Consider the following 15,404-nt stretch of genomic DNA (forward strand, 5'->3'; position numbering starts at 1 on the left):
TGCGTGAGGAGAAGCTTTGCAAGACTTCTGCCTGTGACCTGGACTGGGGGCAAAGGCCTGCTAGTTTTCCTGCTGGGTAAGACTAGGGCATCACCGAATGAAACCAAGGCCAGCTGCTCTGGAGCCTGGAGCATCATCACCTGCCTGTTTGCCAAGATCAGTGTGCCCTGTAAGGAAGAGGAGAGCGTTGAAGGGAGAGAGGTCCAGTAGGGCGCTCTGACAAAAACTCCCAGTGTGAGCATTGAGGAGACAGCTGTGCACTGGAGGGGTCCTTGTCTGTGTGCAGGATCAAATCAGCAACCCCCGGATGCCAGGAGAGGGCCACTGTGGACTCAGCAGTGAATCGAGAGTTGTGTCAAAAGCGTTAAACCCAGCCTGCACCACTTGGTTGCAATGACTCTGTATGCCAGGAGGGGCCACCATGTAAGTAATTGTTGCCAACAAAGTGCCAAGACCTGTGCGGGCCTTAGCGGTGACATCATATGCCAGGAGGGGCTGTCATGGTATATGTTCCTGCGAAGTACAGACTGATGTCTTGCAAGCTGGTACTGCAGCACTCAAGTGTGCCAGGAGGGATTACCAGTACCCAGTACTACAAATATTTGGGCTGTCTCCTGAGCATACTGAAGCTGCGATCTGCGGGTCGGAAAGAAGCACTAAGACCAGCCCTTCGACCTGACCCGTGGACTGCAAAGTAGGTTGAGAGGACTTCACCCCGTCCCTGGTACCGGGTCGGGGCACAAGGATCAACCCTCTCCCCTTGTGTAGGAAAAGCTGAATTTACTATGCCAGTGGAAGCCAGGAGCACCTCTGATTGCTGTTGAAGCTGGCTGTGCTCCTGAGAATAGAACCAGCTCGGTGCTGCTACACATCCAGTGTACAGATCAACTTGACTGAGCAGGACTGGAGCATTGGAAGCACCCAAAGTCAAGGCACCCTCTGTAGTGCTGAATGCTTCTTTACTGCTGGAGCAGGTAAGTATTAATATAGGCCTTTCAGGTCCAGGGTCACTCACTGATGAGGTGCTGTGGCACCATAGACACTTTTGACTGCTTCCAAACAGTGGCCACCAGTGAATGGGGGACACCTCAAACCACATTACAAGAAAGAGTGTCATACCGGGATGTGCCAGTTAAACACTAGAGCCCCGACATCAAGGGGATTGTGTTATTGCTTTCTAATGCTGAAATACTTTTTTGAAAAGAAAATCAAATACTTCACTGGTCATTGATTTATTGACATTACTGAGTGCACTTTGTGTCGTGTTAATCAACCTGTATCTACACTTCCCCCACGAGGGAGCCTTTAACTGCTTATCCGCAGCTATCACTTAGAGTCAAGTGCAGCAGGGGTACTAGGTCCAGTTGCTCAGGGCCCATAGTAGGTCGGGCCATGTGAGCTCAGGAGAAGAAGATCTCAACCACAACAGTTGGGTCCAATAGTCCCTTCATGCACGTGGCCCTATTAAAGAGGTTTTGGCAATGTTACTCTTAATTTCTAGAGTCAGACTCCTCAATTGTTATGTTATGCAAAAGCCCTCCGGCATACAAGACAACAGACACCATGAACTCTCTAACCTATTTAAAAGGGCCTTGATTGGAGTCCATCATATTGGACACTATTGGTATTTGTTAATCACAAAGAGCCTATGGTCAAATATTAAGGTTAGATTGAGGGCATGGGTACAACTAGATTCAATGTGACTTTCCATTACAGAGTCCTATATGTCTGCACAACCTCAAGATAGTGGATCCCAGATGGTCCTCCTTTCATGCCCAAGTTGCTGGTGCTTGAAACAATAACATAACATAACATAACATAACATAACATGACATACCATAACAACATAACAAAACGTAACATAACATGACATAACACAATATAACAAAACATAACATAACATGACATATCAAATTATAACATAACACAACAATACATATTTGTGATTGCATACATAATTGTGATTGTTGCATTGATATATATAAATTTAGAAGGTTCTCCTAATTTGCCCCTGCAGCGAAGCATCACATTTTTTAAGAAAGGCTTACAAGTGGAGGGCCTGCTCTCATGCATCCCATTGGAATGTATTGTCTCTTGGTCACTGTTTTGGGCAGGCACTTTTGAATCTACTTACTGCAACCCTGAAACTGCTATAAGTTGTGCAGTGTTGCTCATGGCCAGGTCTACAATTGGTAATTTTGCTTTGGAATTCTAGGGCCACGGACCTCCTATCCAAATACCAGGAGTGCTGAGCTCATTTTGCCATACTGAAGAAAAGTGTCATTTGAGAGTGTGGATTGCTGAGGTAAGCATACTTCTCTATTTCCCAGCATACATTGTCCCTTTAGACTCTGTAGACTAGGTACTTCCAAAGGACCCCTGTTGTGTAAAGTAGCTCTGCGGCCATCACCAACATTTGGCAGCATGCATTCAAAGGCCATACTACCTGTGATCATTTTCAGTGTCATCTTAAAGATTTTGTGGGTCCTGGGCAAAACATAATATAAAGGCCCCTGTACAGTACAAATTAGAATGGTGTTACCCATTTCCTGGTAATTCAAGCCCACATGATGCCAAACAGTACTAAATTATATGTTAACAGGGTCCCATAACTAGTTGAAACATGTCTTGACCAGGATGCCAAAAGTCCTTAAAATGACACAGGGTAAAATGAGTCAGTTGTAGCAGTAGGCAAAGAGTGTAGATACAGAATATGAATAGCCAGAGATCAAATAGAGAGAAAGTTCACTTTTCCATGGGGTCTCTTAGGAGGCAGGGGGGCAACTTGCACATCCATCCTGTGGCCTCCACGCCCACCACCCACATACCATAGTGCTCTAATAATTTATCAGTGCTGCATTTGGTTGTCTTTCGAGCATTCTGCTGGGGTGGTGCCAGGATTAGAAATCCTGTAAGTACCTCCCTCCTCAATGACTGATGGCCCAATATGCCCAGAACTGAAATACTGAATGATTGATGCTGCCACCACTTCCACCATACATTCTAATATTGAGTGACTGCTGCTTCCATACCCCCATGTACTTCAATACTGAGTGGTTGATTCCCCCCTGCAGTTCATGTACTTAAATATTACACAATAGCTTCAAGGACAGCTTTTACTGTGCTGAAATTGTACTTGTTTCAGAAGTACATTCATTTGTTTAGATGCCGCTATAAACAATCAAAGAAGGCACACAAAAGGAGAGCACCCGAAGTACATTTATGTCTACTACAAGGAGGTAATGAGGGGTTTTGTTTTTGACCACTTACCTCCCTCAGGCACTGCATATGGTCTACAGCAGCAGATTACTGACCTCAGGCGGGCTCGCATTTGCAGCTACAGGAGAAGCAGAAACAAATCATGTGCTCATTCTCTCTAAAACCAGATTTCACCATTAAGTCATGTTGTTCTACAATGTAATTCCCTCTGCAGCCACCTTCTAGTTGAAATGTAGTAGCTAACTACTCAAGGGAACACCTACATATTCAATTGCCATGATCTCCATGTTACTGGCCTCACCACATTCTATGAGCCTCCTCGGTGTACTGCCCTATATCTCAGTCATGCCTTGAAGGGGAGGTAAATTGTTTAGCTCAGTATAACTCTTTTACTTCACATTGAAGGCCTGTTGTGGGGTGAGAACTAAACATGACGTTTATGCAACTTTGGTAAAAAGATCAATCTCACACACTTTTTTGGAGACACTGAATCAATTGCGAGCAAATCTGAGAACATCCCAATTGACAAACTCTTTTCATCAAAGGGTAAACTTTAAAGTGAGCACTATAATTTACTCACTACTTATTCTCCCAATCCTTTAAACTCACGCTGTGAGTTGGGAAGGAACCATATGTCTAGCTCCAATAGTTTCTCAGTTACCAAACAAAAACAAAGTTCAAAGGTTACTCCAAAAACTGTTACTGCTCCCTGTGTTTTTAGTGACACTACATTGTATACCTCTCATATTTTAAAACATCTGCATGTCTCATGCTTTTCCCTTGCTCACTTGCAGCTTCCTTTATCCCTTTCTGCTGTATTTGCTGCTATTGTCTTGGTCTCTTGAGCTGTAAACTTTCACACTAATTAAGAAACTCCAAACCTGGTGATGACAACTAAGCATGATACCCTATTTACACTTACAGGCATGAAATAAAAACTCACATTGATGGACATCCTGAATTGAGTAAAATTCAAATGTCAGCTGTGGTTGATGGTGCTCACACAACTGGACGGTAGGCAAACAGCTAGGAATTAAAAAAAAAAGTTAGTGTGTGAAGTCAAGAACTTCAGTTGTCACACATTCCATGAGTTGTGAAAGCCTGAGATGAATGACATATCCTCCCAATTAGGAAACAGTATACAATAAGTGGCCCATTTACAATGCTGGAGCGTGGTTTGATGCCAAATTTGGCAACGAAGTGCTTGGACATTTTTTAAATGTAGGGATCAGCCGTATTTACAAAAATACAGTGCACCCCTGCGTTTTCTCTAGCGTTGGCGCTAAAAAAGCTACCTAGCCCCAGCGCAGGCACCCTTGTACCATGTTGCAAGGGTGAAACAAGATTCCTGGGCACACGTTATTGAGTAAGTATGCATTTACGCAAAGTCTTTTTTACCACAATTACTCTCATAGATGGTCCATTCAAGATTAATAGGAATTTTTAAATTCATTTAATATTTAACATTGGCAGACACAACCAGTCAACACTTGTTTTGTCACAATGGGAGGTGTCCCGTGACTTCTTCAGAGCTGTTTAACAGAACAGAACAAACTCCAAGAAAACACCATCCTAGTAATACAATTACTGACTGTGCCCTAGGGGGGTGGTCACTGAATCTCTGGCAGCCCACCGGGAAAGCGTCAGCGAGGACCCGCTATCTACACACACTTTAGTTTAACATAAACGGGTAACTTCTGCAAACAAATGCATACTTGATCTCTCACCCCAATCAGCGCCCTTAGTAGCTGTGCTTTTGGGGTTCCTCCACTTATATCTGGAAGTAGGGAAACCTCATTAGATCTGATACACAAGACCACTCATTGGTGTAATAGCAATGTGACAAATGGCTCGAATATTACTCCAGACATCATAATGGCCAAAAGGTTTGGTTGGATTGGCCATGGGACTAGGAAAAATATTGAGGGGGATTGTATAATTGTCAACTTCAAGCACCCCATGCAAACCAAAGCATTAGTAGATTGTCAACACAAAAATGGTATCAAATCTAAAATTAAAATAGTACCATTGCAAACTTTTTATCCTCCCAAATATTCCTTAGTAAACTGTGACTGGCAGATGCCTGGTTGGCAGAGGCCATTTAGGTTGATTACACCCCCCTCCCCCCCAAGAAAGCAGCTTAAACACTACATTACCACTAACAAATCAGTTACTACCACTAGCTAACCCGCAGGGACTTGATGTAAATATTTGAATGTCTATGGTAGCTGGGACAACACAGGTCAAGAATTTACAACCAAAAGCTTACATTGAACCAATAACAGTTGCCCCCACACCCCAAAGTGTGTTGGATAATCCACCTAACTCTACCTCTAGCCCAGTTATTTCCAATGATGCCTCTATGAAGGTATTGTCTTGGAATATAGCTGGACTTAGGGCAAAGAAGGGTGAATGTTTTTGGGTACACTTCCTTGCCAAACACCATATTATTGCTCTACAAGAGACCTGGGAACCCAATGATTGTTTTTATCTTGATGGCTTCGTCTCGTTTTGCAAACACGCAATCCCGTATAATATGGGTAGAGGCAAGGGAGGCCTCCTTTTAATGCTCAGTCTCAAACTTTGTTATAGGGCCAAACTGATTGATTCCCCTTCACCCCACGCATTAGCAGTGGAACTGTCAGGAAAGAACCTTACCATCTTGTTAGAGGTGAATTTTTATAATTTCTTTTCCAGGACAAAGGGAGACCGAACACCTCTTGGCCTTAGAAGACTTAGTAAAAATATATTGGGAAGACAGCCACGTTTATTATGACATGCTAATTGTGGGGGATTTTAACACTCAAAAATGTTGCTTTAAATGTCCCTCAATGTTGGAGGAGGAAGACGATTTACAGGGGTCAAACCACTTTGAGCACACACCGTCAGGAACTTTCTTAGAAGGCCTGCTCTCTGTGTTTAATCTGAATTGTTTACAACAACCCGATAAGTCTGCCCTGGGTCCCACCTACGTAGGTATTGGTAGCTCAAGTAAAATTGATCATATTTTTTTATCTGCCTTATTAACTTTGGCTGTACAGACTTTTAATGTTGTCTGTAATTGTTTTAGTGACCGTAACCCTTTAATATTGGTTCTCCTCCTCTCTTCTGTCTTAAAAGGGGGACTGTGAACCACATTACTAATACAAATATCAGTACCAAAGACCAGGCGCGAAGGTTGAGGGGTGAAAAGATCACTCCAGAGAGCTTCTTGGAGAACCTGTATACCACCTGTGCCTTGGAGCTCCAAGTATGTATGGACCCAACACTACAGTATAGAGTTACCTTAGGTGCCTTTGATATCAATATTAAACAGGCCAGCTCTAATTTAGTGACTAAAACTAAAGCAAAATCCCCAAGGCTAAAAAGGTGGTTTGATGGTACTTGTTCAGCCGCCCTTAAGGAGTTAATGAAGGCTGTTAAGCAAAAACCGAGGGACCCAATAGTAACCAGGAGCTGCAGGAAGGCGTATACATTAGCAGTCTCTAAGGGCGAAAAAAACAACTAAGAGAGCATGCCTGGGAGGAGCTTGGTCAAGCTAGCGTCCTGTCTGATAGCTCTAGACTATGGTCTATAGTCAACAGTCTCCTTTTTTCAGATGTATCAAACTCCAGCAAGGATTGCATAATACCTGCAGAGAAATGGCAATATTTATAGTAACACCAATCTAGCAGAAACTGTGGGACACACAGTTCCCGGACTAGTAATCTACCCTCTCCATCTTAGAACAGATGAGGTATATAAAGCCATTAGTTCAACATCGGGGGAAAGGCCCCTGGCCCTGATGGGATACCAGCTGACCTGTATAAGGCAGACCCCAAAGTCTAGGCCAATATTTTAACACATGTTTTTAATGCCGGCTGTGGTTACGGCTCCCCCCCCTCGTCATGGGCTAAGGCAGTCATTGTTCCCATTTTTAAAGAGGGGCCCGTGACAACCTGGCATGTTATAGGCCAATTTCGCTTTTAGATTCTGCATCTAAAATTATGGGTATGGTAGTTCTGGATCGCCGCACCGCCTGGCTTGAACACGCTATTGTTATTTCCAATCTCCAATGTGGATTCAGGCAGGGGAAAAAGACACTAGATCAATACCTGAATCTCCATTTGGTGATCGTGAAGTACACCGTTGCCAAGGGAGGTGTAATTCATCTGGCCTTCATGGATCTAACCTCAGCTTTTGACCTTGTCAATAGGTCTAAGCTGTGGTTGATCCTTCGTGACATAGGGCTAGATGCAGAACTGATCTCCTTCCTGCATACTGCACATGCTAACACCACGGCCGAGGTACAGTTTAATGAAGACGGCAGCCTGACGCATTCTTGGCCAGTAGGAAGCGGGGTCCAGCAGGGATGCATTTTCACTCCCCTGCTATTTACTCTATACATTAATAAATTGGGAGACACTTTAATATCATGCTGCAAGGACATACCTAGGGCCGGCACCAAAATGATCCCCGCATTGCTGTACGCAGACAACGAGGTCTTGTTGTCGAGAACTGCAAGGGGCTTGCAAAACTTCTAAATTGTTTTATGGATTTCATGAATTCACTAGATTTAATCATGAACTTTAAGAAATCCCCTGCAATGCCCATAGGTCCTCGAAAGGTGGCCAAGGCCAAATGTTATTGTAATGGGGACAAACTAACTAAGGTACCCACGTTCCCATGCTTGGGGCTACTCTTTGATGACCAAGGTACATGGTGTGCGCAATGAACTATTAAAAAGAACGTCCTAGCTAGAGCGACTGGGGCTACTCTGGACTTTGCAAAAAGACTATGGTCAAAACCCCTCCCTGCACTTTTGAAAGTCCATAACGCAAAATGTATTCCCATGGCTACGTATGGATGTGATATTTGGGGCTACAAGGACGTGAATGGCATACAAGTGGTGGAGAATGATTTTTTGCGCAAACTCCTCGGGGTCCTTGTAGCTACCCCTGTTTACTGTTTGCATGAAGAATTGGGGATGGGGTATATTTCGGACCAGATCACAGTTGCCCCATTGTTACGATGGCTCAGAATTTGGGCGCATCCTTCCCCAAATTTAAACCAACTCATAATTTTGGATTGCACTGCGCTTGAGAGAGCCCTACACATCCCTTGGCTGAAATACATAAAGGAAGAGACAAAATGTCTTAGCTGTGCAGAATTGTTTTTGCCCAGAGGCCCCTGGGCAAGACCGCGATCATAGATTTTAAACTGCAGTTTTTGGATAGGCAGAAAAGCCCCAGGGAGGAGGCTGAGTGAGTTAAACCTTCAGTGAGGAGGTAAGTTACATTGAGCCTAGGCCCGCAACTACAACCATATTTATCTTATGTCAACAAACCATACCATCGTTTTGTTTTGACAAGATTCCACTTAAATATGGTTCGCTGGCTGCTGGCGTTCCCGAGGGATATTTAAAACCTGAATCATTAAAACCTTGCCCTTGTGATAACTTCTCTGAACAAGATACATTGCACCTAATGTTCTTCTGTGCTTACTATGATTCTTTGTGCAGGCAGCACATTCTTCCTTTACTTAGAGATTGTCAATTTGCCCAATTGAGGCCAGCGCTACTCTATCTACAAATGCTAGCCTCACCTATGGTTTGCTTTGGGGTCGCAAGCTTTTTAGTCGGGCCATTAGATATAGGACCAGACTATTGCGGTAATAGCAATCATGTGTTACTTGCTGGTTCAAATATGTCTTCTTTTTTAAACAATACCATGCATTTTTATATGTGATATAACTATGGACTTAGTTTACTATTCTAGCACAGTGCACTTTATATGATATCGTTTTTTAAAGGTTTTTAATATGAATAACTGTGACTGTAATGCGGGATGACTCTGTTGTAATGTATTTTGGTGGAATGTGTATTTTTATAATATTGTACAATTTTATGACTCTTGGCTGTCGAATAAAGTAGTTTTGACTGCCTGACTGAAAGGGGGGTCACCTGGGTTTTTGGCCCCGGGCTCAGCGGCCATATAGGGAAACCTACCAAACCCACACATTTCTGAAAACTAGACACCAGGGGGAGTCCAATGAGGTGTGACTTGTGTTGATCCCCCAACGTTTCCCTACCCAGAATCCCCTGCAAACCTCACATTTAGCTAAAAAGACTCATTGTCCACATATTTTTGTGTGGAATCACCATGCCGGCTCAAATGTCCTACCCCACAGCATTCTCCTTAGTGTCCCGAGTAAAATTATACCTCACTATGTGGGTGTCCAATGCAGAATTGGCTAAAAACTATTATCTGTGCTATACCCTTATTGCCTATGTTTTGGGCTCTTCCCAGTCACAGGCCCTTGCCCCACTCCCACACGTGAGGCATAAATTTACTTGGGAGACTGAGGGGAATGCTGTGGGGTAGGACATTTTTGCCAGAACAGTGATTCCACCTAAAAATATGTGGAAAATGTGTTTCTTTCACCTAAATGTGAGGTTTGCAGGGCATTCTACGTATGAAAACATTGGGGAATGCACGCAAGCCATACCTCGCTGGACTTGCCCAGGTGTCTAGTTTTCATAAATGTGTGGGTTTGCTAGCTTCCCAAAATGGCCACCTAGCTCGGGGCCAAAAACCCAGACGACTCCCTTGCAAAACCAGGTTGTTTTGTGATAGGTAATTTTGATGTCTCCTCAATACGTTTTGGGCCCTTGCCTGTCGTGGGTACTTGACACACCCACGCAGGTGAGGTGTAATTTTTATCGGGAGACCTGGGGGAACGCTGGGTGGGTGACATTTTTTTGATCCATGTAGATTCCTGAAATTTCCCACATAGAAATTTGAGAAAAAAGTTATTTTTTTCAGCTAAATTTGAGGTTTGCCGGGCATTCTGGGTAGGAAAACGTTGGGGCATCCACGCAAGCCATATCTCACAGGACTCCCCTGGGTGTCTACTTTTCAGAAATGTGTAGGTTTGGTAGTTTCCCAAGATGGCCACCGAGCCCGGGGTCAAAAACCCAGGTGACCCAGCTTGCAAAACCAGGATGTTTTGTGATAGGTTATTTTGATGTCTCCTCAATACTTTTTGGGCCCTTGCCTGTCGCGGGTACTTAACCCACCCACTCAAGTGAGGTATAATTTTTATTGGGAGACGTGGAGGAACGCTGGGTGGTAGGAAATTTGTTGATCCACGTAGATTCCAGAACTTTCCCACACAGAACTTTGGGGAAAAAGTGATTTTTTCAGATAAATTTGAGGTTTGCAGGGCATTCTGGGTATGAAATTGTTGAGGGATCCACGCAAGCCATACCTCGCTGGACTCCCATGGGTGTTTAGTTTTCAGAAATGTGTGGGTTTGGTAGTTTCTCAAGATGACCGCTTTGCCCGGGGCCAAAAACCCAGGTGTCCCCCATTCCAAAACCAGGTTGTTTTGTGATAGGTAATTTTGATGTCTCCTCAATACATTTTGGGCCCTTGCCTGTCAGGAGTACTTGACCCACCCACGCGAGTGAGGTATAATCTTTATTGAGAGACCTGGGGGAACGCTGGGTAGTAGGAAATTTGTGGATCCACATCGATTCCAGAACTTTCCCACACAGAAAAAAAAAGTGATTCTGTCAGCTAAGTTTGAGGTTTGTAGGGTATTCTGGGTAGGAAAACGTTGGGGGATCCACACAAGCTCTACCTCGCTGGACTCCTCCAGGTGTCTCGTTTTCAGAATTGTGTGGGTTGGTAGGTTTCCCTAGATGGCCGCTGAGCCCGGGGCCAAAAACCCAGGTGACCCCCCATTGCAAAACCAGGTTGTTTTGAGATAGGTCATTTTGATGTCTCCTCCATATGATTTTGGCCCTTGCCTGTCGTGGGTACTTGACACACCCACACATGTGAGGTACCATTTTTATTGAGAGAGCTGGGGAAAAGCTGTGTAGAAGGAAATTTGTGGATCCACGCAGATTCTTGAACTTTCCCACACAGAAAATTAAGAAAAAGGTGATTTTTTCAGCTAAATTTGAGGTTTGCAAGGGATTCTAGGTAGAGAACTGTTGGGGGACCCACGCAAGCCATACCTTGCTGTACTCTCCCGGGTGTCTAGTTAAAAAAAATGTGTAGGTTTGGTAGGTTTCCCTAGATGGCCGCCGAGCCCGGGGTCAAAAACTCATGGGACCCCCCCTTGCAAAACCAGGTTGTTTTGTGATAGGTTATTTTGATGTAGCCTCAATAGATTTTGAGCCCTTGCCTGTCTCCGGTACTTGACCCATCCACACAAGTGAGGTACCATTTTTCGTGGAAGACTTTGGGGAATGCAGGGTGGGTGGAATTTTGTGGCTCAGTGCAGATTCCAGGACTTTCCACCACAGAAATGTGAGGAAAATGTGTTGTTTTTTTTTACAAATTTTGAATTGCAAGGGATTTTGTGTAACAGAACCTGGTGAGAGCCAAAAACCCAGGTGACCCCATTGCAAAACCAGGTTGTTTTGTGATAGGTAATTTTGAGTTTGCCAGGGATTTTGGGTAACAGAACCTGGTGAGAGCCAGACAAGTCACCCCATCATGGATTCCCCTGGGTGTCTAGTTTAAAAAAATGTATAGGTTTGCTAGGATTCCCTAGGTGCCGGCAGAGCTAGGGTTCAAAATCTACAGCCAGGCACTTTGGGGAATGCGAGGTGAGTGGAATTTTGTGTATCCACGCATATTCCAGAACTTTCCACCACAGAAATGTGAGGGAAATGTTTTTGGGGGTTTTTTATACAAATTTTGAGGTTTGCAAGGGATTTTGGGTAACAGAACCTGTTGAGTGCCAGTCTAATCACACACTCCTGGATTCCCCTGGGTGTCTAGTTTTCAAAAATGTATAGGTTTGCTAGATTTCCCTAGGTGCCAGCAGAGCTAGGGTTCAAAATCTACAGCTAGGCACTTTGCCAAAAAAGAGTCCGTTTTCATTGTGAAAATGTGGCGTGTCCACGTTGCGTTTTAGCCCATTTGCTGTTGCCGGCACTAGCCCTACCCACACAAGTGAGGTATAATTTTTCTCGGAAGCCTTTGGGGAACGCGCGGTGGGTAGAATTTTGTGAATCTATGCAGATTTCAGAACTTTCCACCACAGAAATTTGAGGAAAATGTGTTTTTTTTTCACAAATATTTAGGTATGCAAGGGATTCTGGGTTACATAACCTAGTAAGAGCCACACAAGTCACCCCATCCTGGATTCTCCTCTGTGTCTGTTTTTCAAAAATATATAGGTTTGCTATGTTTCCCTAGGTGCCGGCTGCGCTAGGACCCAAAAGCCACAGGTAGGCACAGTCTGAAAAAAAGTCAGTGCCTCGTGGGCTTTCTGCCGCCTTGGGGAGGGGGGAAATCAGGGGATATTGCCCTGATATGCCCCTGAGGGGGCAGAAAGTCAGTGGCTATTCTTTTGGGGGGTTGGGAGTCTTGGGAAGCCCATTCTGGTCAGCCCCCACCGCTGGGAATGAGAAAGCCATCATATTCGTTGGTGCATAGTGGGCTTTATGCCCCCCGGGGGGCAGATCAGGCGCTACTGCCCCATCTGCCTCCTGGGAGGGGTAGAAAGACTGTAGCATCTTTTTGGGATGGATGGGGGCATTGGCATGTCCATTCTTGGCAGACCCACCCCGAACTTTGGAGGAAAGAAATCGCTGGTTCCTAGTGGGCTTTTTGCCCCCAGTGGGGTGCATATAAGGTGTTATTGCCCCATCTGCCTCCCAGGAGGGTGCAGAAAGATTGTAGCATTTTTTATTTGGGTGGGGGCATTGAGATGCCCATTCTGGGCAGCCCCCACCCCTACATATATATACAAAAATAAATCCCTGGTGCTTAGTGGGCTTTCTGCCCCCCGGGGGCAAATCAGGGGCTATTGCCCCATCTGCCTCCTGGGGGGGGCAGAAAGTCTTTTGTTTTCTTTGGGTGGTAGGGTGAGGGCATTTGCATGCCAATTCTGGGCCGCCTCCGCACCGGGCAAGGAAAAAAAAGAATCCCTGCCATCTAAAGTGCTTTTTGTCCCCTGGGGGGCAGAATGGGGGCTACTGCCACCATCTTCCCCCCTGGGGGGCAGAAAGATTGGAATTTTGTAGGGGGGAGGGTTGGGGGCACATCTTGGGCAACCCCCACCCCTATATTCATTGGGGCAGATTGGGGGCTACTGTCCCAATATGCCCACCAGGGGGGGCATGAAGACTGTACCTTTGTGGCGAGGGTGGGCAGCCCCACCCCAATTATAATTTTTACCAGGGATTAAAAAAAATCCAAGGTATCTAGTGGGGTTTCTGCCCCGCCGGGGGGCATAAAGACTGTTCCTTTGCAGCATGGGGGTGGGGGCACTGGCATGCCCATATTGGGCAGCCCCTACCCTTAATTATATATTTTCTTTAATCCCTAGTATCTATAAGGCTTTCTGCCCCCCTCAGGGGTGATTTTGTGGCCGGGGGTGGGGGTGGGGGCATATGCAGGCCCATATTGGGCAGCCCCCTCCCTAATTAAAATTCAAATATTAACAAAAAACCCTGATATCTACTGGGCTTTCCACCCCCCCCCCCCTTTGTGGGGGGCAGATTGGGGGCTACTGCCCCACCTGCCCTCCAGGGAGGGGCAGAAAGACTACATTTTCCCAAATTCATATGGAGGAGCAAAGGCCCTTGCCCAAGGGTCTGATCCCCCCTCCCTGGTGCCTAGTGGGTAGATCCCTGCTTGTGGATTGCCCTCCTGGATCAATCTCCAAGCAGGGATCCACTAGGGAGGTGCCAAAAGAGGCAAGAATGGTGCAGAAAAAAGCAAGTGAAGTACAGAAAGAGGCAACAGAGGTGGAGAAAGAAGCAAGAGAAGTACAGAAAGAGGCAAGTGAGGTGCAGAAAGAAGCAAGAGCAGTGCAGAATGAACCAAGAGAGGTGCTAAAAGAGGCAAGAGGAGTGGAGAAAGAGGTAGGAGAGATACATAAAAAGGCAAGAGAGGTACAGAAAGAGGCAGGAGGGTTGCAGAAAGAGCCAAGAGAATTGGTGAATGAAGCAAAAGAGGTGTAGGAAGAAGCAAGAGAAGTGCAGAAAGAGGCAAGAGAATTGATGGAAGAAGCAACAGAGGTGCTAAAAGAGGCGCGAAAGGTGCAGAAAGAACAAGAGATGGTCAAAAGAGGCAAGTGAGGTGCAGATGGAGACAAGAGAACTGAAAAAAGAGGAAAGAGAGTTGCAGAAATGGGCTAAGGGGCGCAGAAAGAGGGAACATGTGTCAGACAGAGGCAAGAGAGGTGCAGAAAGAGGGAAGAGGGGTACAGAAAGAAGCAAGAGGGGTGCAGAAAGAAGCAAGAGAGATGCAGAAAGAAACAAAAGAAGTACAGAAAGAAGGAACAGGGGTGTAGCAAGAGGCAAGAAGAGTTCAGAAATATGGAAGAGGGGTGCAGAAACAGGCAAGAGAAGTGCAGAAAGAAGCAACCGAGATGCAGAAAGGTGGAGGAGGGCTGGAGAAAGAAGCAAGAGCAAGAAGGATGCAAAAAGAAGCAAGAGAGGTGCCGAAAGAAACAAAAGAAGTGCAGAAAGAAGCAACAGAGGTACAAAAAGAGGCAAGAGGAGTGCAGAAAGAGAGCAGAGGGGTGCAGAAAGAGGCATGAGGTGTGCAGACAGAAGCAACAGAGGTATAGGAAGAGGGATTGAAAAGAGGCAAGAGGGGTGCAGAAAGAAGCAAGAGAGGTGCATAAAGCAACAAAAGAAGTGCAGAAAGAAAGAACAGAGGTGCAGAAATTGGCAAGAGGAGTGCAGAAAGAGAAGAGGGGTGCAGAAAGAGGCACAAGGGGTGCAGAAAGAAGCAAGAGAGGTACGGAAAGATACAAGATAACTGCAGAAAGGAGCAACAGATGCAGAAAGAGGGAAGAGGGGTGGAGAAAGAGACAAGAGAAGTACAGAAAGAAGCAACAGACATGCAGAAAGGGAAAGAGGGGAGCAGAAAGAAGCAAGAGAGGTGCATAAAGAAACAAAAGGAGTGCAGAAAGAAAGAACAGAGATGCAGAAAGAGGCATGAGGAGTACAGAAAGAAGGAAGAGGGGTGCAGAAAGAGGCAAGAGAGGTGCACAAAGGGACAAGAAGGGTGCACAAAGAAGCAAGTGAGGTGCAGAAAGAAGCAACAGAGGTGCAGAAAGAGGCAAAAGAGTTGCATAAAGTAGAAGAGATATGCAGAAAGAGGTAAGAGAAGTGCAGAAAAAGAAAGAGGTGCAGAAAGAAGCAACATAAATGCAGAAAGAGGCAAGAG

Source organism: Lissotriton helveticus, chromosome 2_1 (genome assembly GCF_964261635.1).
Source record: "Lissotriton helveticus chromosome 2_1, aLisHel1.1, whole genome shotgun sequence".
Classification (NCBI taxonomy): Eukaryota; Metazoa; Chordata; class Amphibia; order Caudata; family Salamandridae; genus Lissotriton; species Lissotriton helveticus.